Below are 27,310 nucleotides of genomic sequence, written 5' to 3'. Positions count from 1 at the left end.
GTTTTTTAAAATGAGAAGAAGCTATTAGCCCTACTGGGAGGCTGGATCAGTGTGGAGGACCAACATGCCAACAAGCAATGCACTGCTGTACTTCCTGGTCATGTCCTACCAATGCCACCATATTCGGCACTTGTCTATAAAGGGGAGAGTTTCCCTGTGATTAAGAACTCTGGACACAGCTAGCCTGTGTGCTCCCATTTGACCTTTTCATGGAGGACTCATTCCTGAATAAGGCGAATGTGCTAAAGCTTTCCTGATGTCAGGTCAACTTGGCTCTGACCTCACAGGCTCCAGTTGGCTCCACTCTTGTTGCTTGGTGTCCTGTGCAGTGGATTGGGGGTCTCTGGAAAGGACCCAGAAGGGAAGGGAAAGGACGCCACAGAGTGATGAAAGAAGGGGGCACCAGCAGGTATTTACATGCTCCCTATCCAGCCCCAGCACAACACCTCTCCAGTGACTGTTGCTGGGGTCGACCTTACTTTTTGAAATTATTATTATTATTGTGAGCTCAGGCTCACAAGAATGACTTCTGCTCAGTTTATTGAGATGCAATATCCTTGTCACATGTATGTGCAGATATAATCTGCAAGACAACTGTTATTGTCATTTATTCACTCTGGACTATTAATATATTGCCTCAGTTACAGACAAAATGGATACATGTGTTTTGCTTCTTTCCTCTATATAGATCCTTGATCTTTGTATGTAGCACAGTTTGTGTGTTTTCAATTTCTGGAACCTTTTTTGTGGCCCCTCTTTTGCACGGATCTTTTTTTGCTTTTCCTTGTTGATTTGGCACGCATCCCACTCATTTTCTGCTCCCTATCCAGCCCCAGCACAACATCTCTCCAGTGACTGTTGCTGGGGTCGACCTTACTTTTTGAAATTATTATTATTATTGTGAGCTCTTTGGGGACAGGGCACAATCTTATTTATTATTATCTTTTGCTATGCACACGGCTTTGAGAAGTGTTGGAAAGTGGTATATAAATATCCATAAACAAATTTCCATAGTGGTATAGAGCTGGCTCCTGCTATTCAATGGGAGGCTGAGTCTTCAGTGGCAGAGCCTTCCTCCCACCAGCCCCTAAACCTGTGATTGGGAAAATGAGAACTGGTAAGATACGAAGTGGGAAGGCAACTGGCATGCAGGGAACTGGCAAGCCCTGCATTGCTTTTAATCCAGGGAGTCCTCGGGGATGTATTAATGGAAGCCAAGAGTGTAGTGGAAGGGAGGGGAGAGAAAGAAAAATCACTTCCCCATCCCCCTTCATGCATGCTGGGCTGCAGGACAAGTCTTCATGGCAGCTACTCTGCAGCCTCTCTGCAAGAGCGAAGCCCCTCTTCTGCCCTTGTCTCACTGCACAGCATACAGGCCACTGATTCTAGCTACATTCTTATCAGCCTTGATTTCTGCATGCCTGGAGACTTTTGATGAGATCAGAACCCTTTACACTGCAAAAGGATCCAGATTATGCGGACATTGATTTTCTGCTTCTGTTGAATTTTCTGAAGAACAGAATCCTTGTTGCATTGTATTCTTAAATATATTTTTATCTTTAATAATCACTGTTCTGAAATAAGACATTTAACTGGGAAAATGTTCAAAGGTCAATATGATATAATTGGCCCCTATACTTCAGTGCATTTTATCACCATTCATTTTGTTAAATGAGAAAAAGAAACACAACGAGATGAAATAAAAAGAATGAAATGAACCACAATGAGATGACATTTTAGCTGAATTATAGTATGTGAGCTCTTATACCTGCAAGGAACAAAAGAGTAGGAAGAGGGGAAATTAACATCCCCATCCAAACTTGGGATCATACCAATAACGTATGAGTTTTGTCCTACTGATTTTGGTTTCACAATGTACCTTTGGTTACAGGATTGAATCATATTACCACATGGTAAATTTTTCAGATTTGACAGTACTGATCACAATTCTCATGCTGTTTACTCCTATAATGGTTCGTTTTTTAATCTAGATTAGAAGTTGGGAGGATATCATTGAAGTATACATCAAATTAGGAAAGACATCCTGGGAAAATGACTGGGTTTCCTTAGACATAATCCATCCATCCTTTCTTTCCTGCTTTCTCTCTTTCTCTACAAACATGCCCACTTTGCATGTCAAAACAAGATTTTCCTTAGACTTAGATTTTCCTTGTTTCCCTACAAACAAGATAAAGCCTTGGATCTGAAGTATCAAAGCTTGGCTCTCTTTGAGTCCTGCTGCTTCAGCCAGCCATGCAGATTGTGGATTCAGATGGTAGCTGGCTATCTTGCTTACAGAACATAAGGTGTGATCAGATAAAACTATACCTTCCCACACTGGCTTTCTCTAGACTTTACAGAATGGGGAGTCTAAACTAATACTTTTCACACTACATCCCAAGGAACCCTGGGATTCCTTGAAGGCTTATCAAAGGTTCCTCAGTGAGCTGATGAATAATGGCAGGAAAGCCTCCCTGAAAGCCAGGCTGTGCCCATCACTGCTGGTCTTCTCATGCAATCTGTAGCTGCAAGAGGGAGCTGAGGATATGCTAGTATATGGCCCACGTTGAAGGCTGCGCAGGATGTGGAGCCATCTTGCTTTTCAAAATGTAGGGCTTTCAAAGGGCCAAGATGCTTCCTTCAAGGCAAAATGTTCAGTCTCCTGATTGCTGTCTTTTCTTTCCACCATCTGTGACTGCTCTGGTAGCATTTTTACCCCCACCCCCCCACTCCAGTTAGGGCTTCTTTCTCCTTCCTAAGTTGATCCCAGCCAGCCAAGGATGTAGTGAATAAAATATATAACTTATCCATGCAATCGGGCTCTGTACCGGAGGACTGGAAATGTAACACCGTTTATCAAAAAGGGATCGAGGGGCGATCCAGGAAATTACAGGCCAGTTAGCTTAACGTCCGTTCCAGGTAAATTGATGGAAAGCATCCTCAAGGATAAAATTGTAAAGCGCATAGAACAACAGGCCCTGCTGGGAGTGAACCAGCATGGCTTCCACAAAGGTAAATCTTGCGTCATAAACCTTTCGGAGTTCTTTGAGAGTGTCAACAAGTGTGTGGATCAAGGTGATCCAGTTGACATAGTATATCTGGACTTCCAAAAAGCTTTAGACAAAGTTCCTCTTCAAAGACTCCTGAGGAAACTTAGCAGAGGGATAAGGGGACAAGTACTCATCCCTACAATCAGGCTCTGTACTGGAGGACTGGAAAGTAGCAAATGTAACACTGATTTTCAAAAAGGGATCCAGGGATGATCCGGGAAATTACAGGTCAGTTAGCTTAACATCTGTTCCAGGCAAATTGATGAAAAGCATTCTCAAGGATAAAATTGTAAAACACATAGAAGAACAGGCCCTGCTGGGGAAAAACCAGCATGGCTTCTGCAAAGGGAAATCTTGCCTCACAAACCTTTTGGAGTTCTTTGAGAATGTCAACAGGTGTGTGGATAAAGATGATCCAGTTGACATAAGATACCTGGACTTCCAAAAAGCTTTCAACAAAGTCCCTCATCAAAGACTCATGAGAAAACGGAAGTACTTTTTCACACAATGCATAATTGACTTGTGGAATTCTCTGCCACGAGATATGGTGACAGCCAACAACCTGGATGGCTTTAAGAGAGGTTTGGATAACTCCATGGAGGAGAGGTCTATCATCGGCTACTAGCTGGAGGTCTAAAGGCCACCTCCAGCCTCAGAGGCAGGATGCCCCTGAGTACCAGTTGCAGGGGAGTAACAGCAGGAGAGAGGACATGCCCTCAACTCCTGCCTGTGGCTTCCAGCGGCTTCTGATGGGCCACTGTGCAAAACAGGATGCTGGACTAGATGGTCCTAGGGCCTGATCCAGCAGGGCTGTTCTTATGTTCTTAATCATGGTAAATGGTCTTAGCCAATCAGAGCCCATCTAATGAATATAATGACCCCATCGAGGGCAAGCAATGCTTATTCAAAGCAATGCTTCTTGAATAGGCTGAGGCTTTGGGGGCCCTTTCGCAGCAATCTCCAAAAGAAGGGCACCTTTGGAAAATGACAGCATTGCAAGTTGGCAATCCTCCAGCAGGGGCAGAGGCATCTGAAGGGGAGAGCTCATCTGACGTGCTGCAGGAGGCACCTGAGACAGGCCAAGACAAAGTTTTACCTCCAGGGGAGCCTTAGGAAGCCGAAGAGAGGGCGTGTGAAACAGACTCTGAGCTGGAAGAGGCACAGTCAATCACCCCCCCCCAAGAACGAAGATGAGCCAGATGCAGGCAACAGCTGCAGATGCTCAGAAAGAGCCAGTACCTCCTTAAAAAGCCAGATAAACACTGAATTTCTGACAGCTGGCTGGGCGAGGAGAGCCATTAGCCAAGCGCTATAAATCAACCAGCAAGCTAGCAAAACGCTGCTGGAAGTCAACATGTCATTCAGGGGCGTAGCAAGGTTGGAGTGGGCCCAGAGACAAGATTTTAAAATAGGCCTCCACCTCAATGAAGCTCAGCTCATGAAGTAAAGAAATCTTAAATGAGGCTGAATAGTGGAGGTTTTGTAAATTGTGGATGATGCAAGTCATGTAATGGTACTAGAGAAAGACATGCTGCTCTGGTAACTCCAGGTCTTAACACTCCCATCAATTTCGGAGGATGAATATTATTGAAGGAAGCCCGGGCATGTGCACGGCTGGGGGATTCAGTCATGTGACTTGCCTCTGGGGGCCCCCCCAAGGCAGTGGTCCCCCAGACAACTGTCTCCCCTTTCCCTATTATAGTTATGCCCCTGATGTCGTTTGGAGCGTGCTTGAGCCCAGGCGTAAGACTCCATGGAATTCTAGCTTCGTGTAGGTCATTGGAGACCTAGACTTTCCTGATTGAACCTTGTTTCCTGACCGAGACCAGACAGTGGTGCCCAGCTTCATTACCTTCCTTGGGGACGTCTTGCACCTTTTGGGGCTCTGAACATGTGGAATCTGGTGAGCGACCCAGGTTGAGGGGGAGGCAGTTTGAACTTGATACTTGTAGTAAATTGTGCTCTTATGTTTCTTTGCAAACTGGAGTGGACTCCTGAACTCCCAGCGACCCTGACAGAGACCTTGACCCAGATGTCGGATGAGCAAGCTCCTGACATGTTTGGAATATCCCCTTCTAGGATTGCCACCTCTCCTTGTTCTTCAGCCTCTCATTTCATAGGGGTCAATATCAAGGTTCAGTGGCCTGAACCACCATTCTATAAGAGTGGAGCACAGAGTCATCTGCCACTTGCTATGGCTGATATGTAGGAGTTTCTTAGCAGGATCAATGTGGGAAGGATTTCCTGAAAGTATCGTGTTTGAAAGTCACTGGTCCGAACAATGGGGAATCTTATCCCTACCCAGTCCTGTTTTTGTATGCCTCTTTATTAATTAGCTGTATCCTATGGGCTTGACTGTTCTCAAGTCAGATGATGACTTTTTAACCACTTCATTTTTCTCACCTTGGGAACAAAAAAAGACAAAGTAAAGGAAAATAAATTCACTCTCAAATGGATAGTGATACTGAGAAATTAGAAGTTTATCCAAACTACTTCAGAGAGAACTTTGTGGTCATCTGATTTGCATTTTATTGATGTTTCCAGTCAATTTTTATTTCTCCAAAGCCGGTTTATCTACCTTCTGAAAAAGTAATACAGTGACAAGTAGTCTGTGGAACAAAGTCTGCTTTTTAAAAGTAAGGTATTCTTGTGAAATTGTTATAGGGTGCTAGTTGCAATATTCTGAATTGTTAGGAACTCCTGTAGCTCTCCTGAGATCAGTGATATACAGCAGTTAAGGCACTGGCTGACATTTATGGACCTTTGAGAGCCATGAAAATGCATTCAAGGGAATATCTTGTTCATTGGTTGCAAGGAGGTTGAACTTTCATTTGCAGAATTTTCTATCAAAATACACATCGGATGCTCTTCGTTCTTTTGTCTGTATATGGGAAGCAAAAGCAGGTAAGGAAAATGCACTAGTAATAACTTTTCCCCCACTGGTAATGACTCATGTGTACATTTTCAGGAGTGTAAATCAAGGGAATTGATGCTGAGCAGTGGAATGCCATTGGTGAACTTCTGAGGCACTGGTTATACCAGAGGAAGTATAGCTCTTGTACTAATAAATAGGTTGCAGAAAACACACAGTAAACATCTGGTAGATTATGTATGTATGTATGTATTTATTTATTTACACACTCAGACCGGTGTTACTGACTGGTTTGTTTTATCCAGACATCGAGTCCTTCCCAAGGACCTGGGATGGCTGAATTTTATTATCAGTGTTGTTGCTGTTATTATAGATATCGTCGCAGAATATAGGTTGTTCCCAGTAAAGCTGCTTTTTGTAACTGGCTGATGGTGATTTCTGTGGCCCCTGTGGTGTTGAGGTGCTCTACAAGTTGTTTTGGGATTGCACCTAGGGCGCTAATTACCACTGGGATTATTTTGGTCTTCTTCTGCCACAGCCTTTCAATTTCAATTTGTAGATCTTTGTATTTGGTGATTTTTTCCATTTCTTTTTCTTCTATTCTGCTACCCCCTGAAATTGCTATGTCAATTATTTTAACTTGTTTTTCTTTCTTCTTGACTACACTTATATCTGGTGTATTGTGTGGCAGATGTTTGTCTGTTTGTAGTCGGAAGTCCCATAATATTTTTGCATCTTCATTTTCTTCAACTTTTTCAATTTTATGGTCCCACCAATGTTTGGCTACAGGTAGCTTTTATTTTTTGCAGATGTTCCAGTGTATCATCCCTGCTACCTTGTCATGCCTTTGTTTGTAGTCAGTCTGTGTGATCTTTTTACAACAGCTGATTAGGTGGTCCACTGTTTCATCTGCTTCTTTACAAAGGCGGCACTTGCTGTTTGTTGTGGATTTTTCGACTTTTGCTCTTATTGCATTTGTTCTTAGTGCCTGTTCTTGCGCAGCCAGTATTAAACCCTCTGTTTCTTTCTTCAAGTTGCCATTCTTAAGCCATTGCCAGGTCTTGGTGATGTCTGATTTTCCACTTATATTGTGCAAATATTGACCATGCAATGGCTTCTTTTTCCATTTTTCTGCTTGGTTCTTGACTTGTTCTTTCTTGTAGGCCTGCTTTGTTTCATTGGTGTTGAATAGTTTCGCATTATTGACCATTTGAAGTGCATCTTCTTCACTTTCCTTGATATATTCTTCAAGGCCTCTTTTCTCCTCCTCTACTGTTTGATGGACTTGCAGCATTCCTCTTCCACCTGAGCTGCGAGGGAGGTATAGCCTATCGACATCACTGTGGGGGTGTAGAGCATGATTGATGGTTGTTGTTGTTGTTGTTGTTGTTAATTTTTTTATTCAATTTCTATGCTGCCCTTCCAAAAATGGCTCAGGGCGGTTTTAGCATTTAGTTGTACAAAATTACTGTGTGTAGCTGCTTCACAATTTATATTATTCAACAGAAATATAGAGGATTGCATTCAGAATTATGCAAGCAGAAAGAAGAATGTCCCTATCCTCTTCTCCCCATATCAGCCCTGTGATCCTGAAAATCCCTCCTGAAGGCTGGGGGACACTTGGGAAGGGGGGTATGATGGGGCACAGTGGAGAGAGAAGGAGGACTGTGCCAAAACTGGACAGTGGCACTTTCCTGAGCACAATTCCATTCATGGAATTTTCAGCCTTTCCCCCTGCAATTCTCTGTGCCCAACCCAGTCCCTTAAGAAGTGGGTTTTGGAGCATGATTAGAGGGTGAATCAGATGTATGCCCATCGCACATTATGAAAGGATGCCCTGACAGTGTCATGGAACATCCTTCAGTGACATCAGTGTGGGTGCACTCTTGGCATGCCTCTGTCCTGGTTGCATGATGATCGTCAGAACCGGCCCTTAACTATGCAAACACTATGGAGAGCAAGCAGTTGCTTGTGGTTCCAGATGGGATGCATAGAGGCAGTCTAGTGGCTTGCCAACTGGGTGATATCTCTTGCATTCATGAAAGCAGTCAAGAGCCTTTTGTACTCAGCCAGCTGATCAGGGCCCAGACATAAAAAGGATAGAAATAAAAGAGTGACAGATATTGGTGTCTATGTGTGAGAGGGCTCTGTGTGTGATGCAGTTTGTGTCTAGACAGCATCTCTGACTTCCTGTCAGTTTTGAACGTAGAGTCAAGCTGCCTATTTTTGCTTTGGTTCCCAGCAGAGCTTTGTAGATTGTGCTCAAAAACAGGATAGTTCAGGAATGGTAAAAGTGGAGGTTTATCCACTTACAGTGCAAGCCTATAGCTGAAATGAGGATTCTAATCCCTGATAGTGATTGCACTCAGGAGTCTATGGTTAACTTAGTTTAGATTGAGCACAGAGTAGGATGATTATGTTTTTAAAATCTAAAATGAAAATAATAGTGTCCCACTCATGCTGCTTACTTCCTGTGGTATTGTTATGCTGTTCAAGAAGGATAAAACAAAAAGGGTGGCTGGGGAGGGGAGATTTTAATTCACCTAGGGTAGTAAAACGCCTTGAGCTGAGCCTGAGGAGAACAGTATGAGGACAGAAATAATTAGGGTGACTACTTCTCAGACCCAGGGCAGCAGGAAGAGATTGAGAAATTATTTTCAATGCTATGGAGTGGAAAGCCAGTAAAACTGCACTTTATATCAGAGACAGAGGTGCACCTAGGTAATTTTGGAGCCTGGACCTAAAGGCCTTTGGAGGCCCCCCACTGCAAGTTAAGCATCATTTTTTAAGGTGTAAGGTCTTGAGGGTGCAAACTACACCACCCAGAACAGATGAAAGATGATTTTGGGGCCCCCAGCGGGTGTAGAGGCCCCAGACTTTGGCCCCAAAGTCCAGGGGTAAGAACTCCTCTGATCAGAGAATCAGAAATACAACCTGCAGATGAATGTCATGTCACAATGAACATCACTATGATGAAGCTGAGGTCCGTTGCAGATGAATCCTTGCACAGGAAACCTGAGGAAGAGGATCCACTGTTGCTCGTCAGGCTAATGGGCCTCTTTTTGTTCTGAAGAGAAAATCACTTTTCCCTGAGAAGCTCCTCAAAAGTAATATAATTGTCAGGTAATTCCAAGATGATACGTTAACCCAAGGATTGTAACCTAAGCTCAGGAGGGATTTTTGTTTGTTTGTTCAAAAACCAAATGAAGCCAGAGCCTGTGATGAGATTGCCATGTCTATTAAATTGTTTGCTGCCTTATTATAGATGACAGAGCAGATAAACTGGGGACTCCCTGAAGTATCATTAAGCTCCCAGCATACAGCATTTTATTTATGCAGATAAAGAACTCTTCCTAAATGTACTAAATCTCACTGGGTGTAACTGTGGGGTTTTATTTTATTGGGTATATATGTTGGCCTTATATATATGACATCCATTTCACCTGATTTAATACATTATCTACCTACATGGAAAAAAACATATGGGAAAAAACTCATGGGCAGACTGGCAAGATAAAGTCCTTACCTTCCATTTGGTAATTGCTATCCTCATCATAGTGCAACTGTTATTAAGTGTGTCTTAGAGAGTAAAAAGTAATATCCTTCCCTCACTAATCAATCAGTGCAAAGCATTTCTTATAGACTGAGACTGTGGCACAGCCTCTGTGCCAACTCTCATAGCGGAACATGACCCAAGCAAGGAACTCTTCCCACTCCAGCCCATTTCACACCTCATGGAACAAGCAGGATTGCTGCAATTACACTGATTTGTGCACATGTCAGGGGGAGTTTTTTCTTTTTAAAAAAAACATATGTGGTTTTGAAGCTCCTGTTTTGAGCTCAGAATGAGATGACCCCTTTCTGAGTCAGAATATTTCAAGTGTTCCAAGTGCCATTTTGGAGGCCTGTTTTCCCCTTGCTGACTGGTTTTGGCACTGGTTTCCAATTGGCTTGAGAGCCAACCAAGAAGCAAGGAGATTGCAAGCTAGTCAGAAGCCAGTATCAAAACCAGTCAGCAAGGGGAAAACATTCCTCCAAAATGGCACTCGGAACACTCAGAACATTCCGAGCTCCTACTGTTGGAACATCTAGCTCAGCTGGTTTTTCCATTGGAACATTCTGGGCATTTGTGTTCTGTTCTGAGCTTGGAATCTGAATCTCCTCTGGAAGAGAGTGTGTGTGTTCACACACCAGCCAAACTTACCCCGAAGTCCATTTGAGATCCTTGGAATCAGTCTACACACAAATTGGGCATTGTCTTCCAAATTCTAGCTTATCTCGATGTATTTCCGGGTTTTTAAAATGCTGGTTTCAAGAGAGTTTTTCTGAAAATGCCAGAGCAAATAGGGAGAGCCACTGGCGTAGGATCATTGTGTTCCTATCCTATCCAAGGAACACTTTCTCGTTCACTCTCTCCCCATTGGCTAGAAGGAAAACACGGAGCCATGCCATGTGAACTTGCATCAAAACAAGACCTGAGAGCAGAGGGGAGGGGCTGCTTCCCTCAGATGCCTCGAGTGTAATTTTAAGTGGCTTTGCTCAACATTTACCCTGCAGCATGAAGCCATGTGTGAATAACTCCCAGTAGCACCAACTGTTTATACATTCTATCCTATTGACCACTAGGGGCATTGGGAATTGATATAGTAAAACAGGGTCTTCCTCTTTGTTTCCCCATTCTTGCTGTCTCTCTGCTCTGGCTTCTGATTGGTAGACTGATACTCTTAGGTCTCTCCCTTCTCTTCCTACCTGCTTGTTGCATTTTACCGTCTTCCTTCCTTGTTCTGCTCTGGTACACAGGCTTTTTATCCATGTATGTAACATCCTTAATAAATCTTTACAAGTATTTGGACCTTAAATGTCTGTCTCAAGATACTCTTAATGGGCTTGTTTCTTCTCACACACGCTATAATTGGGGTCATTGAAATCCCTTCTCTAGAACAGAGTCTTGCAATGCCAACAGTTTTATATACATAATTCTGCATGTCAGTCTTATTGATAGCAGAAGATCTGAGCTATTGGGCTAAGAGAACCTGGGTGGTGTGTGAGAGAATTAGAGCTGGGCCGAGCCATCTGGTCCTTCTCTGGAAACAGTACAAAGGCATCAGATTTTCCGTGCTGATTCTTGTCCCTTCGAATCCACTGTGGATTCCAAATATTTAATTCCACTTGGAAATTTAACAAAATATGGTGGATTGTGGAAGCAATGGAGATGTTACCAATTTTGTAGGCTTCTGTTTATGGGTAGAACAATCTATGTTGTTGGTGAAGCACTCCTGACCATGATGGAATGCAGTTGGATATCAGTGATGATCTGGTCTAGGTACAGCTGGCATCACCATGGGTATGGATCAGCAAATCTACCAAGAGAATCCATATGAAAATTGAATTCAACAGTATATCTAGAACCAATTACAATTAAATCATTTTGAATAAGAGACCCAAGGGTGGTTTGTGGTTTCTCATTTTACATGGAAAAGCTGAAATAGGAAGTAGAAGTGACACACACACATCCTGGAGGAGCAGAAAGAAGAACTGGGAAGAAGGGAGTTGTCCTATCGGGAAGGGTACAAAATACTCCTAGATCAAGTGTGCACACAGCAGGAACATCTTGTGCATTTCATCAGTGGAGAAATGGGGACTCTCCTTTGGGTATATTATTTAGCAAGTATGCCACTGCTTATTCATGTTTCTTGTTTTGGGCACTTCCACATAATGTACAAATGTTCTCTCTACCCTGAGAGAATGATCTCTGTGGTGCTATGAATGTACTCGCTGTCATTCTGCTGGCAGAAACCAAGACAAATCTCCTAATAATATGGAAATGCATGGGAAAAGCGGTTTCTGCTACAATGTTCTTTCTCCTCGCTCCCCCAATTGAAATTCCATACTTATATTAAGGCCATGACAGGATCTCAGAAGTCCTGCAGACAAGTAGCATTCCAGTTCCAGTGCAGACACATTTTATCCCATTGCCTTCTATGTTCCCGATTTCTGAATAAACCCTAACAATAAACAAATCACATTTCCCTTTTCTGAGCCTAGGCAATCTACAAAAGAACACATCAAGATGGCATGCACAACATATTGAGCTGAGAAATAGATTAGCTACTACTGTATGTATGCTGAACATAATAGCCACATTTGCACATAAAGGGAAACCAGAATTAAAATGGGCCGAGGTTGCCAAACTTGTATATCCAAATGCATGTAACTCTGGTCCTGTCTGGAAATTGACCCGAGATTGTGCATAACAAACTGCAATTTGAACCTTTGGCTTATAGTGAGTTTCGCTGCTCATAAGTTTCAGTTGCAGAGCATTACAAGTGAACACAGAATTGGAGGCTGCATTCATAGGAAACAGAGTTGAGGGAGGAAGTTCCTCCCTCTCTCTGGCCATGATTGGTTGTGTGGGCTGTCCTTCATGAAAGAAGGAAGCCTGCACATCTAGTTCTCTCTCCTCTCTGCAGTCTTGCTGACTACAGGCTCCCTGCTCTCCATTACATCTGAATTCGGACAGGAGAGTGGGGGTAGGGGTGCGGAGTGGAACCACGGGTCCATTGGACCTACAGGTCCATTGGTCCTGCAGTTCCACATTATGTGCAAATATGGCCACTTTGTGAGTAACTGTACATACATTAAACATAATGTGTGACATAATCTGTGTGACATAATCATACATTAAACATAATCTGTACATACATTAAACATAATGGCTACTCTCTTGTTTTTGCCCTGGTTTCTTATTTTGACTGCTGATTTGTGGGTTCCAGGAGAGAGAAAAGAGCATCTCTCAAAGGGCAATGTTCCCTACTTTTAAAAACACATTTCCATCATCTTCCTGTCTTCTTCAGTATGGTTTGCTTTCACCCCATGTGCTCAGACAGCATGGTCTTCAAAAAATATCTTCCAAATGGACCCCACTCTCCTCAATATGCCCTCTGCATTTCACCAAAATAGCTCTAACTAGCATTGTTTTCTTCTGCTGAGCTGTATTTAACTGAGGAACTGCTTACTCAATAGATAATAATCCTTAACTGGCTTGATTGTCTCATTTGTTTCTACATACTAGGTTTAATTTGAAGCTGAGATAGATTAACAGCCTTACCTCTGTTTCATCTCACTCCATCACCCCAGGTATTCAGAGGTGGGAGGAGTTTATATTCATTGCAAGTACCCGATGAACTGAAGAGAAGCTGAGATGTTGTGTTGTGGAGAAAATCTAAAGCACTGTGTGATTCCATATCTACTAAATAAACAAAAATTGTGTTCTCCTTATGTAAACTAGCCCTCAGCTGGAATTTATGGCTGTGAGACAGAGACACTCCTGCAACTAATTTATTTGTTTGTTTGTTTAATGCATTTTTATACTGCCCAAAATGCAAGTTCTCTGGGTGTTTTACAAAACAATAAAAACAGCCAATAAAAGATTAAAACTCAACAATTAAAATTAAACAGTTAAAACTATTAAAACACACAATTAAAATAAAACTATTAAATCACAATTAAAACAGTATCTAATTAAAAGCCTGGGTGAACAAATATGTCTTGACTGCCCTTTTAAAAGTTGTAAGAGATGGGGAGGCTCTTATTTCAGCAGGAAGTGTGTTCCAAAGCCTCGAGGCAGCAATGGAGAAGGCCTGTCCCTGAGTAGCTACCAGACGAGCCGGTGGCAACTGCAGACGAACCTCTCCAGATGATCTCAATGTGCGGTGTGGTTCATAGCGAAGAAGACGTTCTCTTAAATACCCAGGGCCCAAGCCATTTAGGGCTTTATGGGTTATAACCAAAACCTTGTACTCTGCCCGGAAACGTACTGGGAGCCAGTGTAGATGTTTTAAGATACGAGTGATATGGTCTCTCCGTGATGACCCAGAGACCAAACTGGCCACCGCATTCTGGACTAACTGCAGTTTCCAGACTACGTACAAAGGCAGCCCCACATAGAGCGCATTGCAGTAGTCAAGTCTGGAGGTGACCAGCAGATGTACTACTGTTCTGAGGTCATTTATCTCAAGAAATGGACGCAGCTGGCGTATCAGCCAAAGTTGATAAAAGGCACCTCTGGCCACTGCCTCAACCTGGGACACCAGGGAGAGTTTTGTGTCCAGAAACACCCCCAGACTTTGTACCTGTTCCTTTTGGGGAAGTGTGACCCCATCCAGAACAGGCAGATCAAAATCATCTCCCAAGTTCAGACCCTGCACAATAAGTACCTCCATCTTATCTGGATTCAGTCTCAGCTTGTTACCTCTCATCCAGCCCATCACTGCTTCCAGGCAGGCATTTAGGGAGGTTATGCCCTCTCCTGATAATGTTGATATGGAGAAATTGATTTTAGGTTGATATTAGGTTGTAAGAAATAGATATTAGGTTGTAAGTCCAAAATTAGTTCATTTAACATCAACATTTGTTGTATATACTGAAGCAAAAATAAATGTTTTAATATTACTTGATAATATTGAAGCGTCTTTTTTTGAATACATATACATACATATAGATATTCTCACAAACATACTTCTCTGCATAACCTTCACTTGCCCAGAACACCAGCAGTTCTAAAGCTTTGCATTATTGATTGCTAGCTCATTGTTCTTGGGATTGTTTGCTGATAGTTCTCTGATGAGTTACTCCAGAGTTCCAGTTCTATATATATTCTTAGAGCAAAGGGACTGGCATACTTAAAATCTAAGTAAATAAGTAAACAAATGTCATGGCTTATTACTTCAGATGAAGCACTGGACTCTATTAGGATTATGGTACAGGCTGACTGAGTGAAGCTCAAGTAGTTTTCTGTGTTTCTAAGCTGTTAGCTGCTAATTCACCAGTCAGAACTAGCAATTAGTTTATGGAAGAACTTATAAATATCTGGGGGAAGTATCAGTAAAATTAGCTTACAGCTGAACATGCCTGCCTGCCTGGTAGGCTCTTAGCCAAATACACAGCTACGTTCCCACTTTCTTTGCAGGCTTAAGTCATCCCAGAGGCTTTGTGATGGTCATCTTAAAGAGTCAACATTTGTAAGAAGGCAATATCCCTTTGAAGGCAATATCACAAATGAGTGCTCCTCATTATTATTGTCACAAGAACAGGGAATAGGGCATTTATCCTCAGGTGTTTTGTCTATGCAGTTTCAGAAACAAAAAATCCAGATTCATAGAGCTACTAGGACTTCAAAGGTCACACCATTACATCTGTCTGATGATGTCGCCCTAACAGCCATGATGTACCCTTACATTTGATAAAACACCAGCTTTCCAACTGGCTACCATTATGGGGAGCCCTCTCCACATTGACAGGTCTGGAAAGGAACCCCTGTGCTTTGCAGAAGATTGTGAGGTATATTGTAGGGTGCAAGGTCAATCCACACAAAGGGCTGGCAAGGCTATTGCTGGTCAGGGACTCAACATTGTCCTGAATAAATTGATTATTTTCCAAGAATGCACCCAACACACACCTGCAGCTGTGCATCGTAGGGAAGAGTAGGAATCATGACAAGCTGCTTTTCATGGCAACTGCCATTTTTGTCTCTTACAACTAAAGACCCACAAGCTTCCCTGGGATATCATAGAAAAACCTCTACGATAGAGCTTTGATCCCTCTTTGAACATTCAGTGCATGTGTGGAGGAACGGAACAGAACTTGCACCTGCCCTTTGTGTCCTTGAATTGCATGTATTCAGTTGAAGGTGTCCACATAGGCCTATTCATGTAGATGTGTATGTTCATTGGTTCCATTTGTGCAATTGGGAGCTCTGCCAAAGGCAGATAGTCCATAATCATGTGTACAAACTGCCTGCAAGGCTCTGTGCATAACATCAGCTGGATATTGGGATAGACCCTGCTGCTGTAATTCTGGTCCTCCTTTACCATATCCAGTATATTCATGAAGGTCTAAGGATAATCAAGACTGTACCTTGTCTGACTGACAGAATGAGGAAGCAAGGTGTCTGCCCATCAAGAAATGGTACAATAAACCAAAATGGATCCAGCAAGTAGCAATCCTGGGAACTTGTATTTCTACTCTCTGTATCAGGCAAAAACTGGTATTCACTCAAGAAAACTTTTCCTCAACTGCTCTTTATTTTTCACTTTTAGGACAACGTATAAGGGCCATCACAGTTTTTAGAAAGCAAATGAAAACTCGGCTTTTTCCCCAGGCTTGTATATGCATGTTGTTTTTATTGCTGCTACTCTGTATTTTATGGTCCTACTGTGTATGTTTTAAAAACTTTTAATTAGATTTGTATTTTTATTATTCCACTGTAATATTTTTGGTGTACGTCTGTTTTATATGACTGATATTGTTTTAAATGTTTTCTAAACTGCCTTGAGATTGTTTTAATAAAGGTGGTATAAAAAACTTAAGCAATAAATAAATAAGCATATTTGACAATACTATGCATTTTCTCAGAGGACATTCTTGTTTTTTGTTCCTCACCACAATCAGAAAACTTGTGGCTGAAAGGCCAGATAAGCTATGTCTCACCACAGACAATAAGCAGCCATTGTTTTTTGTATTGCTTTTAAAATGCAGAGTGCTTATTTAGGGTTCAGATCCAAGGTCAGAATCATTGGGCAGCTCCAAAGACTTATTTGGAAGACTCAGAAGACTTATTCAGCAGTGATGGCAGGAGGAGGCCATTGAAGGCAGTTTGCAAAGAGCCCCCAGGACCCAATCTTGTGTGTGATGTTTAAAGCAACCTTCTGAAGGTTTGCCTTTCAAATCTTTCTGCCCAGCCCATTTGGAGGGGAGTAGTAGGAAGACCTCCTTCTCAATTAAAAAGGGAAGAAATCTGTTTCATTTGGCAGGATAACATCTTTCTTTCTAACTCACAAGAAGTGAAGGATATCCCTGGGGTTGTAGCAGTGGCCCATCATTTCAATTTAACCCTTAGAGAATGCTGTAGTGAGATGCACAAATCACTGACTCGGCCAGATCCCCTTTTGGCATTGTTAGGTATTTTTTCAGGAGAATAAGATACACCAAAATTTAAAGATCTACTGTCCTTTATGTTGAGAAGAGCTAGATTGATTGTTATCAAAAATTGGAAAGAGGGAGTGTTATCCCTAGAAGCATGGCATAACAAACTCTGTATATTGCACCAGCTTATTCCTTAAATATCCCAAAAGGTATAATTCAATTTCAGTATTTTATTATGATTTGGCAGAATCTATTATTACTTTTGAATTATAATAATTATGGTAAGGAGGGGACGAACCAATTCATCCAAGTTTGGAAAAATGTATTGGTTTAAGAATGACTTTGATGTTGTAGAGTGTTATGTGTCTAATGTTTTGTAGTCACAAGCTTGGGCGTGTTTTCATTCTTCTTTTTAATTATGGTTTTTATAAATGTATTGTAATGGTGTCTGGTGATTTTAAATATTTTTTTTTAAAAAGTGAAATATTAGACAAACCCCCAGCCTACTGTCTAGAAAAACTAGGGATGTCCAAACTGGCTTGAGGTCGAACCAGTTCACCATCGAAACAGGCCTGTTTGATGGGTCGCCCTTTAGCGAAACAGGTTCTGGTTTGGCTCAGCTCAACTTTGAGCCAAACACCCCGGTGCCGGATTAGGGGTTCTAAATGTGAATATTTTAGCTTGTGAGCCCTTCGGGGACAGGGATCCATCTTATTTATATGTTATTTCTCTGTGTAAACCACTCTGAGACATTTTTGGAAGGGTGGTATAGAAATCGAATGAATAAATAAATTATACACACACACACCACTGGGTCTGGGTCATCTGGAGGTATCTGGAGGGTGCTGCTGCAGCCACAGAGAAGTCTCAGAAGGTTCCCTCTTCCCCTGCTGGCCTCCTCCCAGTCTTCTTCAGGCCATTAAGGCCCATTTGGTGGGCTTTCCAGCCCTCTCCAGGCTCACAGTGGCAATTTTGAAGGTCGCCGTGTATGCACACTGGCCTTTTGTGTGCCCGGGTCCACATTTCACATTTATAGTTTTGTGATTTGTATTAAGATACATTTTATAGCATGTTTCCAACAAAGAGAACGCACCAGGCATGGAAAACAGGGAGACCATATCAGGTTGCATCAGAATGGTGATTTCAGTGTTGCTTCTTGCCCAGAAATGAAGCCAGAATGATAAAATAAGAGCACACAGTCTGCATCATGGAGGCCTTCCTCACCACACATTTCAAAGTGGCATCCATGAGAAAAGAGAGTTTATTTTCTTAACTCAGTGCTTTGATCTGCCCTTTTCTTAGGACAACCAGAAGGACAAGGTTAGCATGTTTTTACCAAATTTTTAGGTCATAAAATTATCCTTGAAATCATACTTATTTTAGTTCACACTGCCAACCCCTCAAAAGTCAGTAAGTTGCCATGATAAAGGTGGCAATCATAGCCTGATACCCAGTAGCCTTTTTCTAAGAAGCTCAGCTTTGTAGCAGGGATGAGCCAATAATTCCTTTATTATTCTGAGAGTTTCCTTTGTCCTTCACTCTTCTAGAATTCCAGTTCAGGTGAGAACATTTCTGAAATTAATTCCAGGATGCACAGTTTGCCTCAACATTGAGGCCATTCACACAATTGGGCGGGTAGAAGGGAAGGCTGTCTGAATCCTACCTCCCCTCCAAAGAAAGCCAGCAAACATGGCTGGGAGTGCAGACCGCGCTCCCAGCTGATCCACTGTTGCGCCAGACAGCACAGAGCTCCAGAGGTTGGGACAGCAAGTGCAGTGCATTGGGCAATTCCCCCACGAGATAGGCACTCTAGGTGCCCATCTCTGTGTCTCCTGAGGCTGAACACAGCCTGAGTGGACACATGATCCTGGCACTTTGGTTAACAATGTGCTGGGCTGAAAAGCCTGGCTAGTAGGCGGCGCTGCCCCACTGGGATTGGGTCCTCCTATCCCAGAGGTTCTCACACATAGCCTAACCCAGGCTAGGCTTCTCCAGCCTGGGTTAGGCTGCATGTGAGAACAGCCTCATACAGTTCCCTGCTTGAGCTCCACTTCCCCCCTCCACCCTCTACACTACCGATGCATAGGTGTATACTCAGAAACACTACAAAATGCTGTTGTGATGTGATAGTACTATGACAAAATCCAGACTCTTTCATGTGTGGTGTTTTACTAATATACACAGGTACTTCTGCACGTTGGTAAAACACCACACATAAAGAATTGTGATACCATCATATGTACAACAATCTCATCAAATTTGCTTTTTTTGCAGTATCTTATTCATATGCACATGCAGATTGGTTGTGTATGTGTGTATGTAGTGGGAGGCATAAAGAACCTGAAAGTTGTGGCAAACCGCACATAAAGAATATTCGAAATAGAATTTGGAAATAAACACTAAAAAATAATGAGAATTCCTAATGGGACTCCACTTTGGAAAAGACCAAGGAAGTGAGAACTCCAAAATCCAGGGATAATAATTTTGGAAGCAGCTGTACTTTGTAGAGAGCTAGAAAGGAGAGGTGCTGATCAGCATTCGCAAAAACATGACCTATGGTTTAGAAGTTTCAATGTGATCAGAGGCGTAACTAGGGAAAACGGTGCCCGGGGCAAGCACTGAAATGGCGCCCCCCCCGGCCGCGCCCCCAACATACTACATTATATTTAGGTTTTTCCTCACAAGCAACAACCCTGTGGAGTTGGCCTGTATCTCAAACAACAGAATTATGATGCAATGATGATACACACTGATGAAGTTCACCTGATGATTATTTGGCTAAGGAGAACTAATGAATTCACTAGTCACAAGCAGAGAATCAAGGAAGCTGCTGTTCTTTAGAGGATCCACCAACTTGGACTTGTAATGAAAGAAAATTCCAGCAACACATTCAATCAGCCTCTGCAAGGTGAACTGCTTTTTTCAAAGTCTCTTTACAACTCCAATCACTTCAACTTCACAGGGTTGTTGTGAGAAGAAACTCAAATATGTAGTACACCGCTCTGGGCTCCTTGGAGAAAGAGCGGGATATAAATGTAAAAATAAATAAATAAATAAATAAATAAATAAATAAATAATAAACTTCTAACCATTCTTTGGAAGCCTCCCTCTTTCTGTAGGCTGCCAAGCACAAACTATAAATAGGCATCTCATTAAGATTTGGAGTCCTTTCCAGGCCTTCACAAAGCTCTCCTAGTATGGCAAACGTGGGAATTAGTACCAATAAAAAAAGTGATTGAGTCAGAATGGGAGGACCAGCACATACAAGAACAAGGGTATCAATAGGGCGAGCAAATGCAAATACATCCTTTGAGAATTTGACAAATAAATCTCTATATGGGGTAGAAAGTAAAGAGCTATTTCAAGCATTCTGTTTTGCAAAACTTGCCATCATTGTACAGTTTCCCAAATATCTGTTATTTGATTTATTGAAAACTCATCACAGTCAGTCATTTTTTAATTAATGCAAACTGGGAACAACAATAGGAGCTCTATTAAATGTACCTAGCCTACCAGTGATTTTCCCCCCAAAAGGGAATTTGAACTAATATATCAGAAAATGAGGAGCTATAAACATGATTAATAAGCATATTAGACTTTCCTTATCACATTTGTTGGCAGTTTTTATCTGGTCACAGTTGAAATTCCATGGAGAAATGGAATTTCAATTCTAAGCAATGTAGAACTGTATTTTGGTCATTTTCCAGTAGGAAAACAGACTTATATGATGATGGCACCTCTGTCTCTTGCATAGGAAGCTAGATCAACAGTTCATCATGAGTTTATCCTGAAAATGGTGCATTCAGATTCACAGTACCACAATAAATCTATGCTCGTGCTCTTTAATTATAGTTGAAGACTTAACATTTCAAAGAGGGGACGGAGGAGGAGGCTTGGGAAAGAGAGTGAGCGCGCGGGGCGCAAGATAGAGAGAAGGAGGGAAATGGAGGAGACGGGAAAGAGAGAGTGAGAGAGTTAGAGGGGGAAGTGGAGGAGACTTGGGAAAGAGAGAGCGAGAGAGTGAGACAGAGAGAAGGAGGGAAGTGGAGGAGACAGGAAAGAGAGAGCGAGAAGGAGGGAAGTGGAGGAGACTTGGGAAAGAGAGAGCGAGAGAGTAAGATAGAGAGAAGGAGGGAAGTGGAGGAGACGGGAAAGAGAGAGCGAGTTAGAGAGAAGGAGGGAGCTCAATGGAGCCATTTCAGAAAGCCAAACTGGGGAAGGTTAGTCACCTACAGCAACCTGGCTGCAACATTCCACACCAATAGCAATTTCGAGCCGTTTCAGCCCGATCCTGACCAAGGAAGAAACCAGTGAAGCAGAGCAAAATGCAATAATGCCAAGCCCGCCCGCCGTGCCCACCTGACCAAGTTCATACACAAATTTCATTGATCTTCTATCATCGATCTCACACACACCTTGTCCACTCCTGGCTGGTGCTGCTTGCTTGGCTTGTGTTGTTAGCCCGCCCCGCCCCGCCCCATCTGCCCGCCCTGCCCCCCGATCAAGTTCACACACACAGATTTCATTGATCTATATATCATCGATGATCTCGCTCTGTGTGCCTGCAAAACCCCTCCCTAGACCAGGCAGGGACTCCCTCTGGGTGGGCAGAAGGCAGGGGGGGCTGCCTGCTGTTAGGGCTGCTGCCAACAATGACTGCAGCTGTTGCCACGGCCAGAAGTTTTTCTTCCCCCCTCCAATATTCGTCGTGCCAAGCATGTTTAAAATACCAAGCCCTCAATGTCTTGATTCCAAGAGCAACGCGGAGATGAATCATGATTCCACGCCAGGCACCAATCCTGGACGGGGGGGGGGGGGGGGCGCGGCCCTACCTCCTTTCAGCTCTTAAAGGCGATGCAATGCACGCTCCTCCTTCGCTACAGCATAAATGGTTTGTTGTTGCAAAAGCCCAAGGTGGTGGGAAAGGCAAAACATTATACGTTAAAATAAACTTAATAGAAGTACTCCTCAACAGATGCAAAGTCCATTTGTTTCACCTCTGGTCTACAGAAAATCTACATGCATGCGAGTTGGGGGTGGGGAGGAGAGGAATGGTTCAAGATCAGAGCATGACTTTTCAGAGACAACTTAAAGCCCAAGTCATCGCTTTCCTAGAAATTAAGTCTTGGGTGTGGATAAGTTTTCCCCTTGCAATTAGAAGATGCGTAGCAAAACAACAAAATAAAAACCAAGGGGTGGGGAGATCAGTCTGGGCTGCAAACAGGTTGCCAGCTTCTAAACCGGCCCCTGCCGCTCGGCTTTAGCAACCGCCTCGAGGCTCCCCACTCTCTTCCATCCAAGCCGCAACTTTTGCAAGAAAGCACCGGTCACGCAGCCGAGCAAGGCGGGGATAGTTTTCTGGGTCAAGCTGGGAACTCTGCTTGCAATGCAAATTGCAATCCCTTGGAGCAGACACGGGGCCGCAGAGGGGGCGGGACCAGATTCGTACATTGCATTCAAAAAACAAAACAAAAAAACCCAAAACTAACCCCCCACACACACACACATTTCCCCCAGGAGAACTTAGGTGCGTCCGCCTCCTGAGGCGTGCTTACGAGGAGCAGCCCTCCCTGCGAGTAAAGAAGACGCCGAGGATCGCAACCCTCTGAAACACACACCTTGTCCACTCCTGGCTGGTGCTGCTTGCTTGGCTTGTGTGCAGGCTCAGTGTGCAGCAGCAGAAAAACGCTCCGTGTCCCGTCGCTCCTCCAACTCTCTGCTTCGTCGCCAAGTCACGCACGTGCTGCACGGCGAGCTGGGAGGAGGAGTCGGACACCACACCACCAGGACCATGCATGCCCGACTGGTGGCGGGGCGGGGACTGGGGAGTGCCGCGGAGAGTACTTGCTTGTTGTTCCTCCTGCACATGCTCAGCTGTTGTGATGACAACGACAAATTTTAGGCGCCCGCGCGTGGCGCCAGAGCCAGCCAACCAAGCAATGGGGGGGGGGGCGCCACGCCCGGTCGGACTGCTCACTCTTGACTCGACTGCTGCCTGCACTAAAACAAAAACCAAAACCGGGAAAGCCAGGGGATCGGCGCGGGGGAACTTTTGGCGCCCCCCACGTGACCAGCCAGGGTGGCGCCTGGGGCACGTGCCCCCCCTGCCCCCCCTATCGTTACGCCCATGAATGTGATTCAAGTGATTTTGTCCAATTTGGGCAGATGAACACCTGAAAGATTGGTGAACGTCCTTATACAGCACACAGATATTTCCAAGACAAGCTGAAAGGAAGACAGATGCAGCAAGCTGGATGTTAAAACAGTCCACAGTTTTAGTTTGGGGCTTTGTAGAAAAGGTTAAGTGGATAGGTCTAGGTTAGTCAATAATAGCAGAGAAAATCTGAGAGTGACCTGGAGCTAAAGAAGCAAATCAGAGAGGCGTCAAACAGAGACAGAGCTGTAACAATGGGTGACTTCAATTACTCTCACATAGACTGGGCAAATTCATGTGTGGGTATTGAAAGAGAAGCCAGATTTCTAGACATGCTAAATGACTGTGCCTTAGAACAGTTGGCTGCAGAACCAACCAGAGAAAAGGTGACCTTGGAATTAATTCTGAATGGTGCTCAAGGCCTGATGTGAGATGTCAGAGTTTGAGAAGCATTGAGGAACAGTGACCATAGTGTGATCCAGTTCAGCATGTATGCAAGTGGAGCATTGCCAAGGAAGTCCCACACAGATGCATTATACTTCAGAAAAGGAAACTTATCAAAAATGAGGGGACTGGTAAAAAGGAAGCTGAAAGGGAAAGTCAGGAGGATCAAACCACTCCAGAAAGCATGGAACTTATTTAAAACCATAATGATAGAAGCTGAGTTGGAATGTATCCCAAGAAGGAGGAAAGCTACCATCAGGTTCAGGAGAACGCCAGCGTGGCTAAAAAATAGTCAGGGGAGCGATAAAAGGGAAGAAGACTTCCTTCAGAAAATAGAAGCCCTGCCCAAATGAAGAGAACAGAAAGGAACATAAACTCTGGCAAAAGAAATGCAAGGAGGCAATAAGGGATGCAAAAAGAGAAATGAGCACATAGCTAGAAGTGTCAAAGGGAATAACCCTGGTGGCGCAGTGGTAAAACTGCTGCCCTGTAACCAGAAGGTTACAAGTTCAATCCTGACCAGGGACTCAAGGTTGACTCAGCCTTCCATCCTTCCGAGGTCGGTAAAATGAGTACCCAGAATGTTGTGGGGCAATATGCTAAATCATTGTAAACCGCTTAGAGAGCTTCCAGCTATAGAGCGGTATATAAACATAAGTGCTATTGCTATTGCTGTTGCTATAACAAAAACTTATTTAAATATATCAGAAGCAGAAAACCTGACAGGTAGGCAGTTTGACCCTTAGATGATAAGGGTGTGAAAAGGATTATTAAGATCATTAGATTTCAGAGAAGCTGAATGAGTTATTTGCATCTGTCTACATGGTAGGGAATGTGCAAACAGGTTCGGGATGGAAACTGTTCAACATTAAACCGGTTTGGTTTGATGTCTCAATGTTGAGCCAACCCCCACCCCCTGGTTCAGTTTGGCATCAAGCCGAACCCCCCCGAAGTGTTTGGGAGGGTTCAAAGGTTTTTTTTAAAAAAACCAACTTACCCCTTCCATGGGGCTTCTCCAAGGCTGTGTGTGGGGTGTCTCTGGAGGTCCCCCCTCCCCCTGCCAGCCTCCATTACGCAGCCACCCAGAGGTTCATTGGGCATGCATGATGGACTCCAAAATGGCTGCTGCGGTGGAGGGCAGGCCTGGAACAGGCCGAACACCTCCACCGTGTTCGGTGTTCATTGGCCTCCATTACTGCCTCCATTGGCAGTAATGGAGGCCAGCGGGAAGAGGGGGAACCTCCGGAGAACCCTCCATGGCCTTAGAGAAGCCCCCTGGAGGGGTTAAGTTGATTAGAAAATTTTATTTTTAATTCATGAACCCCGCCCCCCCACCAAACTGAATGGGTTTTTTTTTTGAAGGGGCACAAAACTGAACTGGCCCGGTCCAGTCTGAGCCTGGTTTGGACTTGAACCAAACTGAACCAGGCCAGCCAGTTTTGTGCACACCCCTACTTCATGGTTAATGATACTGGCCATATACCCTGTCCGGAACTGAGCTTCTCAGAGGCTGAAGAACTGGGCCAGTTTGAGGTGATGAGTGAGGGTCTTGAAAAATTAAAAATTAACATATAGCCAGGGCCAGTTGGCATCCACCCAAGAGTTCTGAAGGAACTCAAATATGAAATTGCTGATCTCCTAGCAAAATTATGTAACTTGTCAGAGGACTGGAAAGTAGGTAATGTAATGTAAACCCCATTTTCAAAAAGGGATCCAGGGAGGATATGGGAAACTGCAGGCCATTTAATTTAACTTCTGTGCCCGGTAAGCAAAATGGAAAGCATACTTACAAAAAAAAAATATTAAACATATAGAAGAGCAGGCATAACTGAAGGAGAATCAGCATGGCTTCTGCAAAGGTTGGCACGTCTTGCCTCTTTTGGAGTTGTTGGAGAATATCAAAAGGCAAGTGGATAAAGGTGATCTGGTTGGCATAGTATACTTGGACTTCCAAAAACCTTTTTGACCCCACCAAAGGCTCTTGAGTAAATTTAGCAATCATGGGATGAGGGGACAGGTTCATGTGTGGATTGGTAACTGTTTGAAGGACGGGAAACAGAGGGTGGGAATAAATGGACAGTTTTCACAATGGAGGGAAGTAGGAAGTGAGGTCTCCCAGGGATCTGTACTTGGACCATTGCCATTTAATTTGTTCATAAATGATCTAAAAGTTGGGGTAAACAGCGAAGTGGCCAAATTTGCAGATGACACTAAACTATTTAGGGTAGTGAAATCCACAACAGAAGGTGAAGAACTCCAAAAGGCTCTCTCCAAACTGGGAGAGTGGGTGACAAAATTAAGGATGATAATAATACATGTAATTGTAACTAAAGAAAAAAAAGGGAGGAGGAAAAAAATCCCTTAAAGCAGCTTAATATAATAAAATACAACTAATGCAGGAAATAAAAAGAAGGGATGCGGTGGGGGGAACCCACCACGTTCTTCAAGGATATTTGACATATGTGCACGGCAACTGTGAAAAAGGCAAATTCCATGCTAGGAATCATTCTAGGAAGGGGATTGAAAATAAAACTGCTAATATTATAATGCCCTTATACAAATCTATGGTGCGGCCAAATTTGGAGTACCGCATACAGTTCTAGTCACCTTATTTTAAGAAGGACTTTGTAGAACTGGAAAAGGTGCAAAAGAGGGCCTGGAGCACCCTCCTTATGAGGCAAGGCTACAGCATCTGGGGCTCTTTACCTTGGAAAAGAGGTGGCTAAATGGAGACATGATAGAGGTGTATAAAATTATGCATGGAGTAGAGAGTGGGCTGAGAGAATCTTTTCTTTCTTTATTTTTCTTTATTTATTTATTTTTACATTTTTATACCGCCTTTCGTTAAAAGAAAACCCCAAGGCGGTTTTCTTTGTCTCTCACATAACACTAGAACCAGGAATCATCCCATAAAACTGAAGGCCAAGAAATTTAGGACCAAGAAAAGGACGTACTTTTACACACAGAGCATAATTAATCTATGGAAATCTTTGCCATGGGATGTGGTGATGGCCACTGGCTGGGAAGGCTTTAAAAGGGGCTTAGACCAACTCAGGGAGGACAAGTCTAACAATGGCTACTAGTAGGAGGTGTTGGGAATTCTCTTTGGTGAGATAATCCCTTTTTCATTATAGCAGAGTGCACAGAGGCACAACACAGCAGGATTTACTTAGGCATGCGTGTATGCTGAGAGCAAAGTAACTTGGAGCCAATTTATAGTTTCAAATCAATATATAAGGCATTTATTAAGGAACTCCATTCTAGATAGGAAAGTGAGGAGTTAGGATCTCTAATCTAGCTAGCTAGCTGGATGCAGATGGATTCTGCATCTTCTCTGCACACATGGTGCAGGGAGAGGAGCTTGCCATGTTGCAAGGTAGAAGGACAGGTAGGGAAGAGAGAGAGGAAGTTAATCCCTAAGAGTACCAACCTACATTCCAAAGGGATAGTGTCAGAGCAGTAGAGAAGGGATGACCAATGTCTTGACCCTCTAGCCCTCTGACTCACTAGTCTGTCCTCCACTGTCTGAGACAAAAGACAGCGCAAAGTCCTTAACTTCCAACAGGAGGGCTATAGGCCACCTCAAGCCTCAGAGTCAAGATCATAGGTGTAACTATAGGGGGGGCAGGGGGGTCACGTGCCCCGGGCGCCACTTGGCAGGGGGCGCCAAAAAGTGCCCCCGCCGATTTGCTGTAAAAAAATTTTTTTGAATTTTATTTTATTTTTTTATTTTGCAGAGCAGTCCCCCTCCCCTAGTCCCGGCGCCCCCCCCCCCCCACTGGCATTGCTCATCCAGCACTGGGCGCCGTGGCGTCTTCGTAGTCCTAGTCTCTGACTCTCACTCCCCAGCGCGCCCAGCTGCCCCGC

This window comes from Hemicordylus capensis, chromosome 1 (genome assembly GCF_027244095.1).
Source record: "Hemicordylus capensis ecotype Gifberg chromosome 1, rHemCap1.1.pri, whole genome shotgun sequence".
Lineage (NCBI taxonomy): Eukaryota > Metazoa > Chordata > Lepidosauria > Squamata > Cordylidae > Hemicordylus > Hemicordylus capensis.
Note: the sequence above shows the minus strand (reverse complement) of the source record.